Below are 19,721 nucleotides of genomic sequence, written 5' to 3'. Positions count from 1 at the left end.
CGTACATTCACAAAGTTGATGGCGACAGTGGCGGCAACTCTTCGGGAAAAGTCGGTGAGAATTGTCTGCTATTTAGACGATATTTTGATACTATCTTCCACAATAGACCAGGCACAATTGGACAGAAGACTGGTGATCAGATCGTTTCAAGAACACGGTCTTACAATAAATTGGGACAAGAGTCATCTAGAGCCCACAACAAGGTTGTTACATCTGGGAGCTGTTATAGATTCAAGCCAAGGTCTGGTGTCACTGTCACCCGAACGTCAAACCAGCATCAGAAACTTGGTTTCTCAGATACTATCACACAGAACTGTGTCACTGCTAACGTTGTCCCAACTTTTGGGAAAACTGATTTCTTGTATCAATATTGTGCCATGGGCCAGAAGACATTCTCGTCAACTACAGTGGCTTCTGCTGCCATTTCAAAAGCAAGGCGTGGCCGATTCATTGACAAAGATCACAGTTCCTGCCCAAGTGAGGCTTTCACTGAAGTGGTGGCTTTCCCCAGCTCTGTCCAAAGGGACTCTGTTTCTGGAACCTACCAGGATAACTCTGACCACAGATGCGAGTCTCTTAGGATGGGGAGCTCATCTGGAGTCACAATTAGCTCAGGGAACTTGGTCTCAGATAGAGAAGAAACAGAGCATAAATTGGTTAGAACTGAGAGCAGTCAGATTGGCACTTTGCCACTTCAAAAGACAGATAGAGCAGAAACATGTCTTAATTCTCACAGACAATATGGCTACAAAGGCCCATCTAAACAGACAGGGAGGAACAAGGTCCAAAGTCCTCATGGTAGAGACAGAAAGATTAATGGCGTGGGCAGAAAGGAATGTACTATCGATAAGAGCAGAACACATTTCAGGCTCACTAAATCAGCAAGCGGATTGGTTGAGCAGAGGAATAATAGATCAAGGGGAATGGAAATTACATCCAAACCTTTTCAGTCAGATTGTCAACAGGTTCGGAACCCCGATAGTGGATTTATTTGCCACAGCAAAGAACAAGCAACTCCCGAGATTCTTTTCCCGATTTCAGACTCCGGGGGCAGAGGCTCAGGATGCGTTGAGGTCCCCTTGGCCTCGAGGGCTCCTCTATGCCTTTCCCCCCATTCCAATTATTCCTCATGTAATCAGAAAAATGATGGAAGAAAAGGCGGACATTGTCTTGGTAGCACCATACTGGCCGCGTCGGGAGTGGTTTGCAGACCTGAGGGATCGATCGACAGAACCACCATGGAAGTTACCACTAGACGGTACTTCTCTAAGTCAAGGAGCAGTATTTCATCCAAACCCAGAATGGTTGCGGTTGACCGTCTGGCGCTTGAACGGATTCGTCTCATGAAGGACCATTTACCGAATGATGTTATTGCAACTATTCAAGCAGCCAGATGGCCAGCCACAATTCGCATTTACAACGCGACCTGGAGAAAGTTTGCTCTTTGGTGTTTAGAAAACCATACAGATCCCACGTCTGCGTCTATTCAAGACATTCTTAGATTCCTACAGTTAGGTTTCGATAAAGGATTGGCTCCAGCAACTCTGAGACGCCAGGTAGCAGCGTTAGCCACAGTGCTATCTACGGATAAGAATCAACCTCTAACGCATGATGAAAGAATCAGATCATTTTTGCATGGTGCAGTAAATTTAAGACCACCTGTGGTACATAGATTTCCGAATTGGGACCTTAACTTGGTTTTACAGTCTTTAACATCTGGACCCTACGAGCCCATCAAAGAATCCTCTATACGTCATTTGACAATCAAATTAGCGTTTTTGTTGGCTATAACATCAGCTAGGAGAGTGTCGGAATTGGCAGCATTGTCAATTCGGAAGGTTTTGTGCGTGTTTTTTCCGGATAGAGTTGTCATGAAACTAGATCCGACGTTTATTCCTAAAATCAATACAATTTTTCATCGCGCTCAGGAGATTATATTACCAAACTTCTGTCCAGATCCGAAACATCCGATGGAAAAGATGTGGCATACGTTAGATGTACGTAGAGCACTGAAATATTATTTATCTAGAACAGCTGAATTTAGAAAGTCAGAAGCCTTATTGGTCTCATTTCTGCCATCAACTATAGGTCAGAAAGTTTCATCAGCAACGATTAGTAGATGGATCAAGTTATGCATTTCTGCAGCATATAAGTTGAAAGGTTCTCAAGTACCTAGGGGTATAGTTTCACATTCTACGAGAAGTGCGGCTACTTCGGTAGCTTGGGCCACTCAAGCATCTATAGAGGAAATTTGTAAAGCGGCCACTTGGTCATCTATATCCTCTTTTATAAGACACTACAGAGTAGACACATTTGCATCCGCAGATGCGGCTTTTGGTAGAAGGGTTTTACAAGCAATAATTCCCAGCCATGGCCAGGAGATGGGTGCAGTTCCCTCCCAAATGATTTAGGCTTGGGTAAGTCCCATATAGTGGAGTGGCGGAGCATCGAGGAGGAAAAGGGGACGTTGTCTTACCTGAACGTCCATTTTGTCCTCGATACTCCGACACTCCGACCCGCCCTGTACCTGTCCATCACCTGGTCCGGCTGGGGTGTTCTTTATTTTCCTCTACAGTGGAAGTTACATGATGAACGTGAAGGAAGCTTATATTGAGGTAGATGCTTCAGGTCCTGCAGTTTTTAAGGGTTACAGTCTGCTGATAGTTCTGGAGAGACTTCGTGAAAAGACTGGACATGCGCAATTGGAGTAGGCGGGACAAAGCTGTGGAGGAAGATTTGATTGGCACCCAGTCGATCTAATGACGGTGAAAGAAACCCATATAGTGGAGTGTCGGAGCATCGAGGACAAAATGGACGTTCAGGTAAGACAACGTCCCCTTTTATGGTGATTCCACTTTATATGAGTAAATAGTTGCAGTAAATAATCATAGGGAAAAATACTCAAGTCTGCAACCACACTTACGGGGGGCGGGGGCAAAGGGCCCGGGGGTTCTCCACGCTACATGTACAAAGCCTCTCAAAACTTGATTAACAATAATAGAATCTTGCAAGACTGAAAATATTTCTCCCCTCCTTTTTTTTTTTTTTTTTTGTAGTTTCCAGAAAACAAGGGATGGCACTATTTCAGAGTACTACAACTTTGAGGTTGCGGCTCTGGGTTCCTTGTGATTACTTAAAAAGCTCTTTGTGGTGTAGGCTCTTTATGAATATGTCAGGTACCTCTTTTCAAAATAATCTCAGCCTGTCTAATCCAGTTGCTTTGAGGAGACTTGGCTAAGAGTTTCTGTTTTGGAGGTTATGGTATGAATGAGGTGGTAAGAATGCCCTTCCCCTGAAATTGAATAGATCTTTTCCTCTCATGGAAAATTGTTAAAACCTTTTTATTTGATGAGTAAATACTTGTTAAAATATTACACTCTTACCACTTGAATCAGTTCTCTCCTATTGGCTTTTTGTATGGTCTTAAAAGTTGTGGTTTTTCCACTGGCCTTGGTGATCCAGATATCAGTAGAGCCTGTAATGTAGTTTTGTTGATTGCTGTTGGTTATTTTTTATACTTTGACTGCCGATTGTGTTGTATATATTTTATATTTTTCAATACTTACATGATTTAATATTGTCCCTTGTTTGTATATAGTTGGTATATATAGTCCCAGAACTATGTATTTGAGATGTGCAGTGATATAAATTGAATGAATGAATAAATATATATTAATTCAAGTTTTCATGTGGAGAGTGGAACTGTATAGCCTTTTAAATATTGAGTTCTCAGCATTCTTCAACTTTGGGACTATGTTCTTTCATTGTGTCACTGTTGTGTATTTATTTATTAAATCTGCCCTCAGTCTTTCTTTTGAAGCACAAATGGGGAATATAAATTATTTGAATTGGGATGCAAATGTTTTTGGCCCAAGACCACACTTGTCCTTTAGGTAGTATCCCAAGGAATACATTGCAGAAAGTGAGACAAGACAGAACCAAATTTGATTATGTTTATATTTAAACTGAATTAATTAAATGTAGTTTGTAAGGACCATCTATATAATTAATGTAATTAATATGCTTCATATATTTAATAGCCTTTTTTCTTCTGTCCTATTAATAATTAGAGTTATAATTACCTTATCAGGTGTCGTCTTGGTTATTTCTATAGATCCTGTTATCCTAAATTTAAAGTCTAAGGAAATAAGGCTGGAATTTGGATTCTTACATTATTTGCTAGGCCTGTCCTTTCTCTGCAGGAATGGTGTAATAAATCAGAAGGACACTGTAGGAAGAGAGCTGTGGTAGCCAGAAGGAGTTTCCAAGCTAACACATTTGATTAAAAACAACCTTTCATGAACTAAAGCTAACTACATGATATGAATGGATTTTTTTAACAGATTAACAGAGTTGGAAGGGACCCTGTAGGTCATCTAGTCCAACCCCCTGCCAAAGCAGGAGACCCTACCCCATTTCTGATAGAAGGCAGTCCAATCTCTTCCTGAAAGCCTCTTCCTGAAAGTGGTGAAGCTCCCACAACTTCTGGAGGCAACCATTGGTTGACTGTTCTCATTGTCAGAAAATTTCTCCTTATTTCTAGGTTGAATCTCACCTTGATCAGTTTCCATCCATTATTCTTTGTTTGGCCTTTGGGTCCCTTGGAAAATAGCTTGACCCCTTCCTCTCTATGGCAGCCCCTCAAATATTGGAACTCTGCTATGTTAAGGTCTAAATCAGGCATGTCCAACTGGCAACCAGTGGGAAGCATGCATCCCTGGACAGCTAGTAATACAGCCTACAAGACACCCCCCCCCCAAAATAAAGGAAGTTTGTTATCTATATACATTAACTATATTATAAATTTTATAGTGGCCCAGGACAATCCCTCTTCACTCAGTGCAGCCTAAGCAAACCAAAAAGTTGGACATACCTGGCCTTAACTGATACAGGATTTAAATTGTGACTGGGGAAGGAAAGCAAGACAGGTTGATTATGGTGTTGGAGGTTACATGTGAAACAGATTACAAATATATTATCAGTTAGCAATTGCAATATACTAATTCCCATTGTGTTTAAGATCTTATGGAACAGCCTGAAACCTTTTGATGTAGGTGGTCTCCGGAACTTATCACAAAAAGACATAGTTGTTTAGACTGAATATTTATAACTTCTTTATCTTAATGTGAATAATTTTTCTGGATTTAAAGGAATTGAGTTTCTTGTCCATAGGATTTTTCTTTCAGAAATGGGACTCTTACCACACTCAGGATCCCAGGCCAGGCACATATCCAGGTCTTCAAGGCTTTATGAAAGGTCAACATCCTAACCGGAGTCATCCTAATTGGAGTCATCCTAATCGCTGAAGTGAGAATGTTCCAAAGGGCAAGTGCTATGGCAGAAAAGGCACACTATCTAGTCCTCATTAGTTGACATTCCTTGGCTGACAGAACTCAGAGCATGCTCATCCTGCCAGACTGGATTGGACAGGTCCTGGGAGATGAAAGTCTCTCAAGTAACCCAGCACCAAGCCATGTAAGCTTTAAAGGTGATAATCAGCACATTGAATTGCAGCCAGAAATATACTAGCAACCACAAAGCAGTGGTGTTACATGTACCCTTCAAGGTAAGCCCCATGTACTGCACATTGCAGTCATCCATATGGGATGTCACAAGAGCATGAGTGACTGAAAAGAACTTCCCAATCTGGGAATGGGTGCAATTAGTGCACAACTCAAAGGTGTGCAAGGTCTTCTTAACCTTGACTGCCACTTGCTCTTCCAGCAGAGCTGTGAGTCCAAGAGGATCCCCAGATTGCAAACTAAGCTCATCTGAGGTAATTCCACCCCATCCAGGAGCAAAGGTGGAAAAATCTTGACCAAGTACCCAGCCAGCCACTCAGTCTTGCTTGGCTTGAGCCAAAACCCACTGCACCCTACAGTTTCCAGGCACTGAGATAGGACATCCATGACATCAACCCAAACCACTGGATCACCTCACCCAGCAGTCTCATGTAGATTTGAAGAAGAAAAAGAGGATCAAGCCTTGTAGCACTCCACAGATTAGGGGTTGAGGACTGGATTTCTCCTCCCCTATTAACACTGACCAGAACAGACCACAAAGGAAGGAGGAAACCACCACATCACAATGCCGCACAACTCTCAAAGATAGTCCAGAATGATACTATGATCATTCTATGGTAGTATTGACAACTGCTGAGACGTCAGGAAGATCAAGGATAGGTGCGCCACCTCCATCCTGCTTGCATCCAGAGGTCATCCAAGAATATGATCAATGTGGTCTCAGTCCCGTAGCCAAGCCTAAATCCTGTCTGAAAAGGGAAGGTTGGAGGCTGGATGGAAACTTTCCAAATTTCTCTTCCCTGAGGAGGCCTAAACACTTCCCTTTGATGTGCCCTAAACATTTTGTAAGAGAAAGTTATTCTTTCAATAGATTACAGGTAATCCTTGCTTTACGATTGGTCGCTTGACCTACTCAGAGCTATTTCTGACTCGTTTGCAAAGTTACATGGCCACACTCACACACACACACACACACACACACACACACACACACACACACAATTATATTTTGGGCACTTAACAACCAGCTCACATTTACGCACATTTGCAGCATCTGACAGTCACATGACCACAATTTGTGACCTTTTTTTGCCAGTTTCTGGAGTTTACTTCCAATTTCTGGCAAAAAGCACTTATTAGGAAAAATGTATGGATTCGCCTAATGGCCATACTAAAAAGCATGGCGTTTGCCTAATGACCATGCTAACTTTAAATCCAGCCACATGATGCCTTGACTATGACCACAATGATTTATGGCTGTAATTCCAGACTCAATTACGATCATAAGTCAAAGACATTCTAGTTTCTAAATGTTAAAGCTATATTTGCTGAGAGGCCACAAAACTATCATAAATACCTCCCTTTGCTTACCATTTAAGTTTTGTTAGTTTATAATTATATATGAGAAATAATTCTTCATAATCTATTATTATTTCTACAGTTGAGTGCTGCAAGGCAATATAACACTCCTCTTTTACTCTGCTGATGTATTCATTTGAATTTTAGTTAAAATCTGGACATCTGAAATAAAATCTAGGCTCATCAACCAGAAGGTTGATTAATTTCACCTTCTGTCAAACACCACATTGCTTAGATAGCTCAGTTGAAATGCAAATCTTGATTTATTTTTAGCAAACAATTAATCCCTCACAGGAGAATGTGGGTGTAATTGTCGAATGTAGCAAAGAACTGCTATTAAGCCAACTGCCATAGCAGGTGTTGGGTGGAATCTCCTTCAGTTTTTACCAATGAGTGCTAGTTTTTCATTGTTAAAAAAAGCAGAATAAAGTTACGCTTAAAAAGTGTTTTTCCTTTGTTTTCCTCCTCTTCCTCCTCCCTTTTTTTTTGTCATTTTGAAGTTTCTCCTGATCTTAAAACTTACTGTTTCTTCAGATGTCACCCAAAATGCTCTCTTGATTCTATTTCAGACTTCTTCTTGTTTAAGCTAAATAATTAAGTAAATAACTAGCAATTGAGTTTGATTAAAGAACTTGGGTGACCTATACTAATTTTAAAGACTTTTCTAGTGTGCCATTGGCAGAACAATCCAGTTACATTGTCTTTTTTGTGCTGAAATTGAATTCATTCTTGGCTTCTTACGTACTTTTGAAAGAGTTTTGCATATCCCCATACGTATCTCAAATGTGTATTATGTTTATGTATGCATTAATTATATATAGATTGTTCAGAATTTCATTGGGTTTGTATTCTGAGTCAAAATATGCTGTTTCAGCAGAAAAAGATAGTTTCAGCAAAATAAACATCCAATTTATTGAAATTCCAAACATTCAAATTAACCAGTTAAAGATGTTGATTCTTTGTATTAATGACACATTAAGTGTTACTGTTGCTTCTCTATAACTGTTACTAATTTTCACTATACATGTGCTTATTCAGAAAACCACAGTTTCTATTGATGTAGTGTTACCAACCAGCATATTTATTTATTGGGTTTAGCATGTTTTGATAATAACCCTTCTCCTCAAAATCTCCAGAACTAAAATTGCTGCAATAAATATTGTTAGCACTATAACATTTTGGTCCTGTTATAGAAGTTGTACTTAAACTAAATTTGAATGAGCTCCCTTTGGTTTTATAAGGGGCATCGCTGTGTGTGGGTGTTTTGCAATAGTGTGTAGCAATAGTTTTCCCTATGCCACTTTCTATAGTACTTGGAGGAAGCTTATAATCCTTTAGAATTGTATTGGTATTTGTGCAACACTGTGACTGACACTGATCAGAATTTCATCTAACTCCTATTGCTGGATAAAGAGATTTGGGTTAAACAAATGACCCATAAAACAGTGCATTGTGACATGTGCTGCTGAACATACTGAGACAGTATTCACTGTCTTTGTTGGAAAAAGTATGTGAAGTCCTAGATTAAGCAACCTTCTTAAGGGAGCATGTTGAGCCACGTGTTCCAATCAGTAAGATAACTCAGGTTGATGACCCTTCTCTATAAAACTGTATGTCAGTTGCCACTATCAAAGTCTGTTTTCAAGACTTAGGTTTGATTTGACTTGATTAAAAGAGATGTCTACTGACTTCAGAAAAATGACTGTCAAATATTATATAGAAAGAGCTGTAAAATCCTTCTAAATACTTGGCCTTCCATCATTCCATAGTTAGACAACACCATTATTACTCTTTCCAAATTTGGTCATCCATTGAACATCACTCCAAGGTCAAGAAATACAACACTCCAGAAGATCACAAATAGATAATGGCAAAGGATTTACAGACCACTCTTCCATTATATGTTGATGTTCATGAGGGTACCAGAAGGAAAATTCTGGCTTTCCTCAGATTGAGGAGAGTCTGAAATGGAGGAAGCTTCTCATTGGGAACAGCCTGTCTGCTAATCTGAATCCTGTGTGTTAAATATTATGTTTGTAAGAAACAAAACACTAGATTCCAGCAAAGCAACCTCAACTGAACTGTACAGTATAAGGGGCAGCAGTATAGGTAGTCCTCAACTTAATGACCATAATTGATTGTCAATATTTCTGTTGTTCAGTGAAACATTTGTTAAGTGAGTTTTGCCCCATTTTATGGCCTTTCTTGCCTCAGTTATGTGAATCACTGCAGATGATAAATTAGTACCACGGTTGTTAAATGAATCTGCTTCTCAGAAGGTGATCACATGACTTTGGGACACAGCAACGGTCATAAATATGAACCAGTTGCCAAGCATCTGAATTTTGATCATGTGATCATGGGGATGCTGCAAAGGTCATAACTGAAGAATAGTCATAAATCATTTTTTTCAGTGCTGATGTAACTTTGTAAGTGTTACCTGTTAGCATGCTTTGAGGTCCCAGATAGTTAACAGTCATTGAGAGAGCAATGATTTGGATTGTACCAGTAAATTCTGCAAGAGAAACTTTAGAGTATCTCTTAGTAAATTGAAGCTAAATAAATGTAGTTCATGCAGCACAACATCAATCCTAAAGACACAAGTAAGAATGGCTACAAAAGAATGGGTGAAGCATTTTTTTTATTATTTTGGAATGACTGACGCAAAATTCCATCCATAACAAAACTGAATGGTTGTGACATGACCTGAAGTGAGCAGTTTATGCAATATATCCACAAAGTACGGTACCTGTGCATTGAAACAGGAATTGGCCAAAATGGATTAACCATCAGGTCTAGGAAATGTCTGGTTGAATCTTAGCTACTAGAGGAGAGGCCAACACTGGTTACTAAATTTAAAGTTTAACGTAATGTTTTCCAACAATATCAGTTCAATATATTTAGTAAAGACGTGACTCAGGACAGTGGTGTGCTTTCTGTTTAACAAAATTATTTATTAATAGGAATTATAGATTAAACTTCAACCACATTTTGGTTCATACTATTATAGGAGTCCAGATAATTTTAAAAGTTTTACAAATTATTTAATTTAATCAATACATATCACTACTAATAGTAAAAAAGGTACTTTTGAATGTGAACTGCTACTTCCAGTTAATGTAGTTAATAATAATTCATTACTAATATGTAATGAACAGAGGCTTAATCAGTAGCTTCATAAATGCTATGGCAAAAGTTCATTGTTTCTGTACATTTAAATCTCTTTTCAAAGGGCATATTGTGATTTTGGTAGCAACGTTAAAAATGGATATATAGGATAATTTATATCCTATATAATTTAAGGCTAGGGATGTTTGCACTTAAATAAAGCCATTTGTGTCATAATACTTGCAGAGCTTTTGAACAAAGAACAATATTTCACACTTTTGTAATAATATATCATATTGAAGTATAATTAAAGGGCTAGATGGTACATGCAAGCATATTCTTAGCATCATGAAATATTTCATTTTAGCGAGATACTTTCTTCAGTGAAAACCATTTGATCAGTCAGGTGACCAGCAGCCTTATATTGTATTTGATGAATTTATTAAGCTGAGTGACTTTCTTTTCTATATGTATTGCCCTGTGAATTGTGGTACTTTCGTTTCCATATAATTAGAAAAGAATTTGACACTCTAAAACCAGTTTTGAGTAAAATCAACCCCATTTTCTTATTTTGTGTTAATAGTTTCTGTACAGATTGAACATGATTTAATTTTTGTATTAATGTGAATATGTCTTTATATAGAATAGAACAGAACAGAATAGAAATTTATAATTTCTCACCTTCTAGACTTAAGACAATCACTTTATGGTGTTATTGGAGTCTGCAAATCAATCAGAAGTTTTTACATAAACTGTTCAGTTTTATATTTATATTTATATTTACCTTGTATATCTAAAAGTATTGCATCAATCAATGATACTCACCATTTTCATAATATAACTGCAGTAGATTTCTTTACAGCGTTCAGAGTGTTATGAGATACATATGTTGCACAGCAAATAGCTGATAGTGGCAGTCTTAAACTTGGATGATTTTATTCTATTTTGCTTCTCTGCTTTTAACATTTACCAAGAGTGACCCCAGTCTTAGATTCATTAAAACTTTCAATATATTATACTGAAAGTTAGGTTCACAAGTCAGTATTTCATGACAGTTTAAATGCCTTTGTTACAGTAGCATTCAGCTGGAACTTAGACCTTTATTATGACATTCATTTTCATGTTTGCATTTTTTAAATTGAAATAATGTGTGCTATTTTAAGCTTAAAATCCAGAATAAACAAATGCGTGATATAGTTAATCAAATGTGACTAAAATTCTTTTCAATTTTAAAGATTCTTTAAGATGTTTTGTTTCTTCTCTTATTTGTTTAGCCAGTGCCATTTCTCACAAAACAAAGGCACATTTATATTTTATTTTTAGTTTTTCTGTAACCAGTTTGATAGCTAACACTGCCGACCACTTTATTTCTTGTGTTGCACCATTTTTGTGTGTTGGGAAAATGGACAATAGAGCTCCATTAGCACAAATTATTTCTGTTTTTAATCTTTCCAATACCCTCAGAAAAGTGCAACCAGAATGAGTAACTAAAAGAACACTGCCCCGGACTTTCGGTTGACATCGCAGCGGGAACAGACTGGAAAACAGTGGGCTCTGATGAGCTGCACAAAATCCAGCCAGACAAACCGCTGCCGGGAGGCTTACGAGCCATAACCGTCATGCAGGGACAGTGAAGAAAGGAGAGATGTTTCATGGACCACGAGGAATTGGCAATTTCCTTGCTGGAACAGAAACAGTTCTCCCGAAGTGACAGCAGGGGTGGCGGCCATCTTATGGTGGCCACCTTGAAGCTAGGACAATCGGACTTAAGAATTGATCTGGAGTGACGTTTGTACAGAGTGCTAGAACTGGGTGAGATAATTGCCAATTTATACTAAGAAAAAATTGAAATTGGAATCTTAAAAGAAATTCCTGAGCTTGCACTAGCAGCTATCTGGCATTTGGGGAAAAAAAACCACACATGCGGAAAAAAGAAACAGCAGGGACTGTAATATAAAAAGCCTAAGAAGAAGTTTTAGATTTGGAAAATTGGAAAAAGCAAAATATTTCAAAAGGGAAAAAAGTGATTTTCGAAAGAAAACGATTTATATGAGGATTTTAAAAATTTCTGGATATTTTGATAATTAATTGGATTTAACAGATTATTTTGTAACAGAATGGAAATGGAGAGTGCCATCTGCTGGAGGAAAGAAAAAGTACTGTAATACTCTACTTAAATAGACAAAAGAGAAGAAATAGCAGCTGGAAGCCCTGACCTTGGTCATATAGAAGAAGATAATTTGGACACTGTGAGAACAGTTAAAGAGTGAGTGTGTTTTACATCTGAGATTTTGTTTCATTTCCCTTCTCTCATGGAAGATAGCTTTTTAATTGGATTTGACTGTTGCTGAATTTGGACAATTAATAATTGAGGAGATATTTTTAAACTTGAAGAACAAAGGAATAATTGAAGAAGAAAAAGAAGAAAAGAAGAGGAGATATAAGGAAATTAAATATATTTTAAATTTTGGTTAGTTGCAAAGAGATACAATTGGGGAGGTTTTAATAATCTTTTAAATTGCTACAAAATTAGGTTGCAGATATATGAAGAGTTAATTTTGATGTTTAAAAGTATGCGTGAATCTTTATTAGGCAAAAAAGAAACAAAAACTTCACTGAAAGATATAGAAAAAGAAAGTGAAGAGGAGTTTGAAGAGAGAATTGTAAACAAGAAGCAAGAAGTTAATAATCTTGAAGAGAAAATATTAAAAAATAAAAATCAGATAGATAATATTATAGAAATTTTTGGGAATGCAAACAGAGTAAAGAGAAAAGGAGGAAAATTCCCCCTAAAAAGAAACAGTTAAAAGGGAAAAAGGGAATTATCTGGGAGAGGCAAGGGAAAGTCTTGGTGAGAGATGCTCAAAAAGTACAACAAAAAAAGTTAAAAGGAATCCAGAAGATGAAATGTAACTTATATAAAAAGAAAAAAAAGAGAGAATTGAGAAGTTAGAGCGAGATAAAGGGTCAAGCAAAAAACTATTAGAAAATGGGAAAAGATTGAGAGATGACAGTTAAAGTTGAATGATGATGAGGTAAATATTAGTAAATATATATATAATAAGGTAGATTAATGAATGGGAATGGGAAAGTAGACAATATAACAATAATAGTGATTTTGATACTTGAATTTTAATTGTTATTGTATTGGTAAGAGAGAAGAATTATAGGATATACTGTGATGTTATTTAGGTGAAAGCATTGAATATGAAAGGCTAAAGAAATGTGAAAATAAGTAATTTGATAACATTAATTTTGATAACAATGTAAATTAAGATGAACAATTCAAATGCTAATGATTGGGACAAAGGAATTAGAGACATACTTCTGGAAATGAAGAAAGATGGTAAATAACTGGAATAATTGAAACAGAGGAGAAATATAAGGCGTAAAATGATCTTATTTGTAAGTAAATTGAAAATGATAAAGAATTATGGAAAGAGAACAACATGGCAGAAGTTGAAATAATAAGATATGGTGAAAATGTGATAAAGGATTATATAAAAGAGATGAATATTGAAAAGAATGGGAAGATTAAAATACATTATAACTATGATTATGATTATGTATAAGATGTGACTCGGTCAGCACTCTTCATAAATATATATGATGAAAGAAAAAATTTAATAAAAATTTGTATTAAAAAAAAAAAAGAGCACTGCCCCCTTTACTGTTCTTCTGCTATAGATGTCTTACAGGTTCAAGTAAAGAAAGTCAGCATTTTTACAGTAAAAAAAATTACGTGGCAATCTGTTTCTGGCTGCCTGTTCGCTGAAAAGGTATGCTGGATCACACCAGAGATGTTTGTGGCCCAGCATGCAGTTCCATAATTCCTCAAACAAATCATAGCAGCTTTTTTAGTTTTTCCAACAACTTATATTTAGAGGAAATAAGACTGCAGGCAAAAGATCTAGTACTTGCCTATATAATAGGAATTGGTATATAGAATTGCAGAATTCATCTGTTTTCAATGTCACATATACCATAGCATCCATGACTTAATCATTGGAGTCCCTTTCTTTAGGGTATCTGTATGAATCATCCATGCGTCCACACACGCATGCACACACATTCATGTACAATATGTACATGCATGTGTATACACATGCAAGCACACATTATTCTATATACCTTACTGTTGGCCATTTCACTGAATGTTCATTGAATATTTATTTATTTTATGTACTTTTATACTGCCCCAGTTACATGAAGCAGTATAGCCAACATCATGGATATAAAAACTGATGCCAATTTGTCTACATACCATAATGTAATATAAATAAGGTGATGCTTAATGAAAAACATTAATTAAAAAAACCTAAGGTCCATTTAGACAGAATAGCTCCCCAAAGCCTGAAGTGGCAGAACTAAATTAATTGGGGGAATTAAATATATTTCTGGGGTAGTATATTCCATGATATCAAAGTAGCCATAGAGAAGGCCTTTCTTATCCATATACCTCTTAGTTTTGCATGTTGGCACCCCAGATGATCTAATAGGATAGGCAGATTCATTTTGAACAAAGTACTCCTCCATTAAATCCTAACATAATTTTGGAATTGGAAATAGCCTTGTGTAGTGTAACTTCTATATTCACATTGAAAATGAAGCTGAGTAAAAGCTGAGAAACCATACAAACATGCAGGGGCATGTTATATGAAACTATTTTGTATCTACCGAGTTATAAGAAGGGATTTTAAAAAAGAATGGGTGTGCCATTCAGAGAGGCAGAATTGATGTTTTCACAGTTGAAAAGAAACACCAGAGGACCACTTTTAATAGCATACAGATAAATGAATTGAGAAATAGAAAGCATTTTTGTCATCAACTAGGGAAAACCAAGAATTTGTATGAAATTTCATTTACTGTTTATATTTTCATCTTTCTGACTTTTATGTATTTTTATTTCCTAAAATCTGTTATATCCCATGTCAGACAAATGATGAAAAATTGTCTGTCTGTCTGTCTGTCTGTCTGTCTGTCTGTCTGTCTGTCTGTCTGTCTGTCTGTCTGTCTGTCTGTCTATCTATCTATCTATCTATCTATCTATCTATCTATCTATCTATCTATCTATCTTATGTTTATAATAAATTAATATGGTCTTGAATGGTCATTGTCTAGCTTGGAACTGGCTATTTTGAGCTTTCCAGAAGAGAAATAATGTCCAGTATTAAATGGTAATACTGTAATAAATGAAAAATGGAGATCTTTCTGTAACTGGGCTTCATTATTTTCTGTGTATGAAAGAAAAATGTGAGAGATTAGTAATGAGTATAATGAAGCATTTCCTTTTGATTACTGAACATTCTGTTTAATTTATCAACACCAAAGTTCCTCATACATGTAAGATTTGAGGCCAAATTGCTTACTATATCTCAGATGTTCAGATGTTCTTAGGACTATAGTAGTACCATAACACGATGATGTTTTATCATTTATTACAATATACTGAGATTAAGTAATTAGTTAGTCACAGATAAGAGATCTCCTGGCATAGCTCATTAGTACCAGCTTTTTTTCACTTGTAATTTTAAAGCTATTGGTCAACTACTCATGTAAGTATGTTTCCAAGAAAATGAGAGGAGCTTAATCATGATGGTATCTTGAGAACCCAGGAAGAAATACTTATATAAGAGCACTGTAAAATCTGTTCTTTTTTCCTTTCACAGTGAAATATGCTGTATTATCACACTAATATGAAAATTATTTTAACTTAAATTTCCAGATTACCATTCAATTTGAACTGTATATATTTATAATATGCTGAATTGAACCTTCCACAACTAAGTACATTCAAGGTGTATTGCACCAAGAAACATACACAAAAATAATGTATCACAATATTTAAACTTAACTGATGAAAATAATTGGTGATTTGAGAATAGAATAGAATAGAATAGAATAGAATAGAATAGAATAGAATAGAATAGAATAGAATAGAATAGAATAGAATAGAATAACAGAGTTGGAAGGGACCTTGGAGGTCTTCTAGTCCAACCCCTTGCTTAGGCAGGAAATCCTACGCCACTTCAGACAAATTTAATGGTCATCTAATTATAAACCGACATATCCCCGTACATGTTATCCTGAACTCAATAGAAGAAAAATAAGAAATAAATGTTATTGAAATAACTGTGGTTGATGTCATTAAAGTCCAGGGGTGAAAGTAATATGTGAATGTAATTCCTCAAACACTTTTCTATCTTAAATAATTGTAAAATACTGTTTAATAATTATATTTAGGGAGTAAGTTTGAGAAATAGAGTAAAAAAGCTAAGGTAAGCAATGAAAAATCCAGCCAACTCTCTATAAAGTATTTATTCTGGCCCTGTTAAAAGAGTTTACATATTACAAAAAAGAAAAAAAGTATGTTAAAAATACAGCTGTTTCCTTCCTGATTCTTTCCAAATAGGAAACAATCCCAAATTTACACATTTCAATCTTCACCCTGTAATAGCATGTGGATTACTTTTGTTTATTTCTCTCTTCAGCCCTTTCCAGGTTATTCCATATTAAGTTTTTGGCTTGGACTCTTGAGTAATTATTTTTAGATGAAGATTATCATTGCATTTTCTTGAGAACATTTTAATCTATCTTAATTTTCAATAAATTTCTTACTTTGTTGATTGCTGGTAAATTATAATCAACTTGAAGGAACACCGTTAACACTAGATCAGGAATTACTTGTTTTCTTTTAAATATTCATAGTTTCTACAGTTCATTTTACATGTTAAACATCATAGAATTCCTTTTTGGTAGATAAAGATCCAGTGATTGATTTATTCTGGTTAACATAAAGCAAACCCTTTTCTTCAAGAAATCAGCTTTAAATAAGCAAAGTCAATTAGATCCTGGGAGTAAAATCACAAGGCACAGTCATGTAATATCTCATTTAATGATCTGTGGTTACTCACTAACAAAATCACAAATGAGGTGAGAAGCCGCCTGGGAACGCAAAGGGAAATAATCAAAGCCATTAAAAAGAGAAAGTTAGAATATTTCGGACATGTGATGTGACACCCAGAAAAATACCTTCACTTAATCCTCCAGGGAAAGATTGAATGCAAACGAGGCCCAGGCAGAAGAAGAACATCATGGCTTCAAAACCTAAGGGACTGGTTTGGACAAAACTCAGCAGCACTTTTTCATATAGCTGTTGACAAAAATAGGATTATCAACGTGATCGCCAATGTCCGATGACAGATATGGCACAACAAGAAGAAGAAGGTTACTCACTCAATGACTGAATGGGAAATGATATTGTAAGTTCTCAACAGTCATTTGATGTTTTGCTTAGCAACCACATCACTTAGCGATGGAGTCCTTTAGTAGGGATTCCAGCTTCCACTAAACGAGGACTACCACTAGTGTCACTTATAATTATTACTGATTTTAAAAAAAAAAAAAAAAAAAAACTTTCGCAAGCTTAAGTTTTAAAAATCTGAATTGTGTAGCAGAAGTTGATAGCTTTTCTGAAAGTAAAAATTAAAATTTTGGAGCTTTCTTCTTTGCTATTTCAAGCTGAGGGTAAACTGGCTTCTTAGTTAAAGAAGGATTGTTTGATTAACCTGATAACAATCTAGCCATTGCATTGCCAGAGTAAATATGACATGATATAAGGAAAATTTGGAAGTATGTTAAGATTGCACCACACTTTTAAGAGCTTTGGGCCTGCAACAGAAATATTGCAGCAATTATCAGCCTTGTTCGTCCTCTGCTACTCTTATTCTATGTTTTAGAATTCTCCATTAAGGTGGGGTGAATGTTAGAGGCAGAAAATATTGTTCCTAGAGTTTTAATTACTGTGGAAGAAGGCACTTGTTACTTTATGGGAAGAGATTCACACAAATGCTCATTTCCCTACATCTGCCAGAATCTTTGATTTATACACAATGCTGCTCTGTCAACATGGTGCTGGTTCAGCAGCATATTTGCATGCATAGACTTGGTAAGTGTTTGAAGGCCAACTCTTCTATAATTGGTTGAGACTCTGAATAGGAGCCTCTCTCTCTTTTTTGTATTAAAGGGTGTATACAGCAGTACAGGATTGTATGCTGACATCCTCTTGCCTTTGTCTACTCCCTGCCAGGGTGCATTTGTGGAGGTGGTGTTTTGTTGTTAAAGCTCTTTCAAAGAACAATATATGTTCAATTTAGGGGCAGTGTGATGTAGGAAGAGGTTGTGTTTTTTATTTTTAATTTCAGCACCTGTGAAAATTAGAATTAAACAGATGCTTTGTTTATTACAGCCATATTTGTGCAAGAAATCTTGAGTACAAAAAACTTATTTCTGTATGAAAAGACTTTAACAAAATTTTAAAAAGTTTTCTCCATATTTGACATTTTTAGATCAGTATAACTATTGATTAAAAATAGAAACCCTTTAAATATGTTTGTTTGCTGTTTGATTTCAACCATATGCGGTACCCCATCCTGTACTAGAATATATCCAGGCCTTAGGAACCAGTCCATAGAATGTTCATGAGGCCACCCTGGGAAAGAGATGAGAAGAGCTCAGTTAAGCATGCATTTCTATGGATGCAAGCCTACAGAAGAATTCTGAAAATTTTTATTCTTAACAGTGTTTTTTAGAATGCATGTTTGTATCGGAAACATCTGTGGACATTAAGCAGTAATTCAGATAGAGGTGGTTGGTGAATTTCAAAGTGTGAAAATGAAAGGCAGAGGTGTTCCATATCTAGTTCTACTTTTCCCTTTTCTAGGAAGCCATTAACCTAGCAGCAAAAGGAAGAACAGGAAGTTTGGTTTCTTTCTGAACTGTCTCCATGTCAGGTGGGGAAAAGGTTGCAATTTTAAGGCAGGTGCTTGAGTCTCCTTTCCCTCCCCTCCAATACCCGATTTGCCGATTCTTGGTAAACCAGTATAGCACACAGAGATGAGATAAGAACTCATTAAAGTCACCTTCCTGAGGATGATTCTATATCTGGAGCTAACCCACAAAATGCCATTTAGAAATAGCATTGGTAAAAAATTCATCTTATTTTGAGTACAATCCCAGCTAATCAAGGAAACCTGACTTACAACCTGTATATCGTCTTTTACACTATTTAAGTGTCAAAAAGTTGATCAATTTCTCAAAAGCCTTTTTAAAAAATGTAAGTATTTGTCATGAATATGAGAAAGCAGCTTTTATTTAGGTAACACGGAGATTTTTGTTGAGTTCATACAAGAGAGAAAAATTCTATCTCTGTCTGCCAGCAGCTTCTATTTACATTTTTAAAATTTTCGCAAGTTTTACATAACATGTAATTTGACTCTAAGGGAGCTTTTTTGCTGTCATTAGCTAACTGCTCGCACATTATGACTGCTACTGAAGTTATATATATTTTTCTTGTGTTTGATTCATACATAATAATTACTAAAACCATAGATTAAAGGATTTTATAAAATATGCAAAATAGAACAAACAAAATAAAAAAAATAAAATGATAAATTATAAAAGCAGCAGTAAGAAGTTAACAATCTCAGATTAACATTAAAGATGATTAATAATGAAAAGGCCTGAAAGAATAAAAATGACCATGTCTAGTGCTGGTGACAGGTTGCTCAACAATGGCTGTTACTGGATTCCAAACTCAGGGGAGTTGGCCCTGAAACAGGCCTTTATATTCCCACATTCCCTAAACGGCCTCCTCTCTCCCCCTTTATAATCTATTTCAAAATAACATCTGACATGGAGATGGTACAAAAGGGCAAAATAACAAAAATGAGG

General features: G+C 36.1%; 1 protein-coding gene across 9 annotated transcripts in view; it reads left to right on the top strand.

Moving 5' to 3' along the window:
* Window positions 1-19,721, top strand: part of SIPA1L1 (signal induced proliferation associated 1 like 1) — a 177,117-nt gene that overhangs the window by 92,354 nt on the left and 65,042 nt on the right. For 2 of the 9 annotated variants that reach the window (XM_034417689.3, XM_060687510.2), the window contains one exon: window positions 12,091-12,255. The exons of 5 other annotated variants lie outside the window; for them this stretch is intronic. The gene's annotated coding sequence lies outside the window, so the exon portion shown is untranslated. Of the gene's footprint in view, window positions 1-2,575; window positions 2,823-12,090; window positions 12,256-19,721 lie in introns of those variants that run through there. 2 more of the 9 variants (XM_060687509.2, XM_087882529.1) reach the window with 2 other exon arrangements.

Source organism: Pantherophis guttatus, chromosome 1 (assembly GCF_059756535.1).
Source record: "Pantherophis guttatus breed Tessera chromosome 1, ASM5975653v1, whole genome shotgun sequence".
Lineage (NCBI taxonomy): Eukaryota > Metazoa > Chordata > Lepidosauria > Squamata > Colubridae > Pantherophis > Pantherophis guttatus.
The sequence above is the reverse complement of the archived record's forward strand: the minus strand, read 5'-3'. Positions and strand labels throughout refer to the sequence as shown.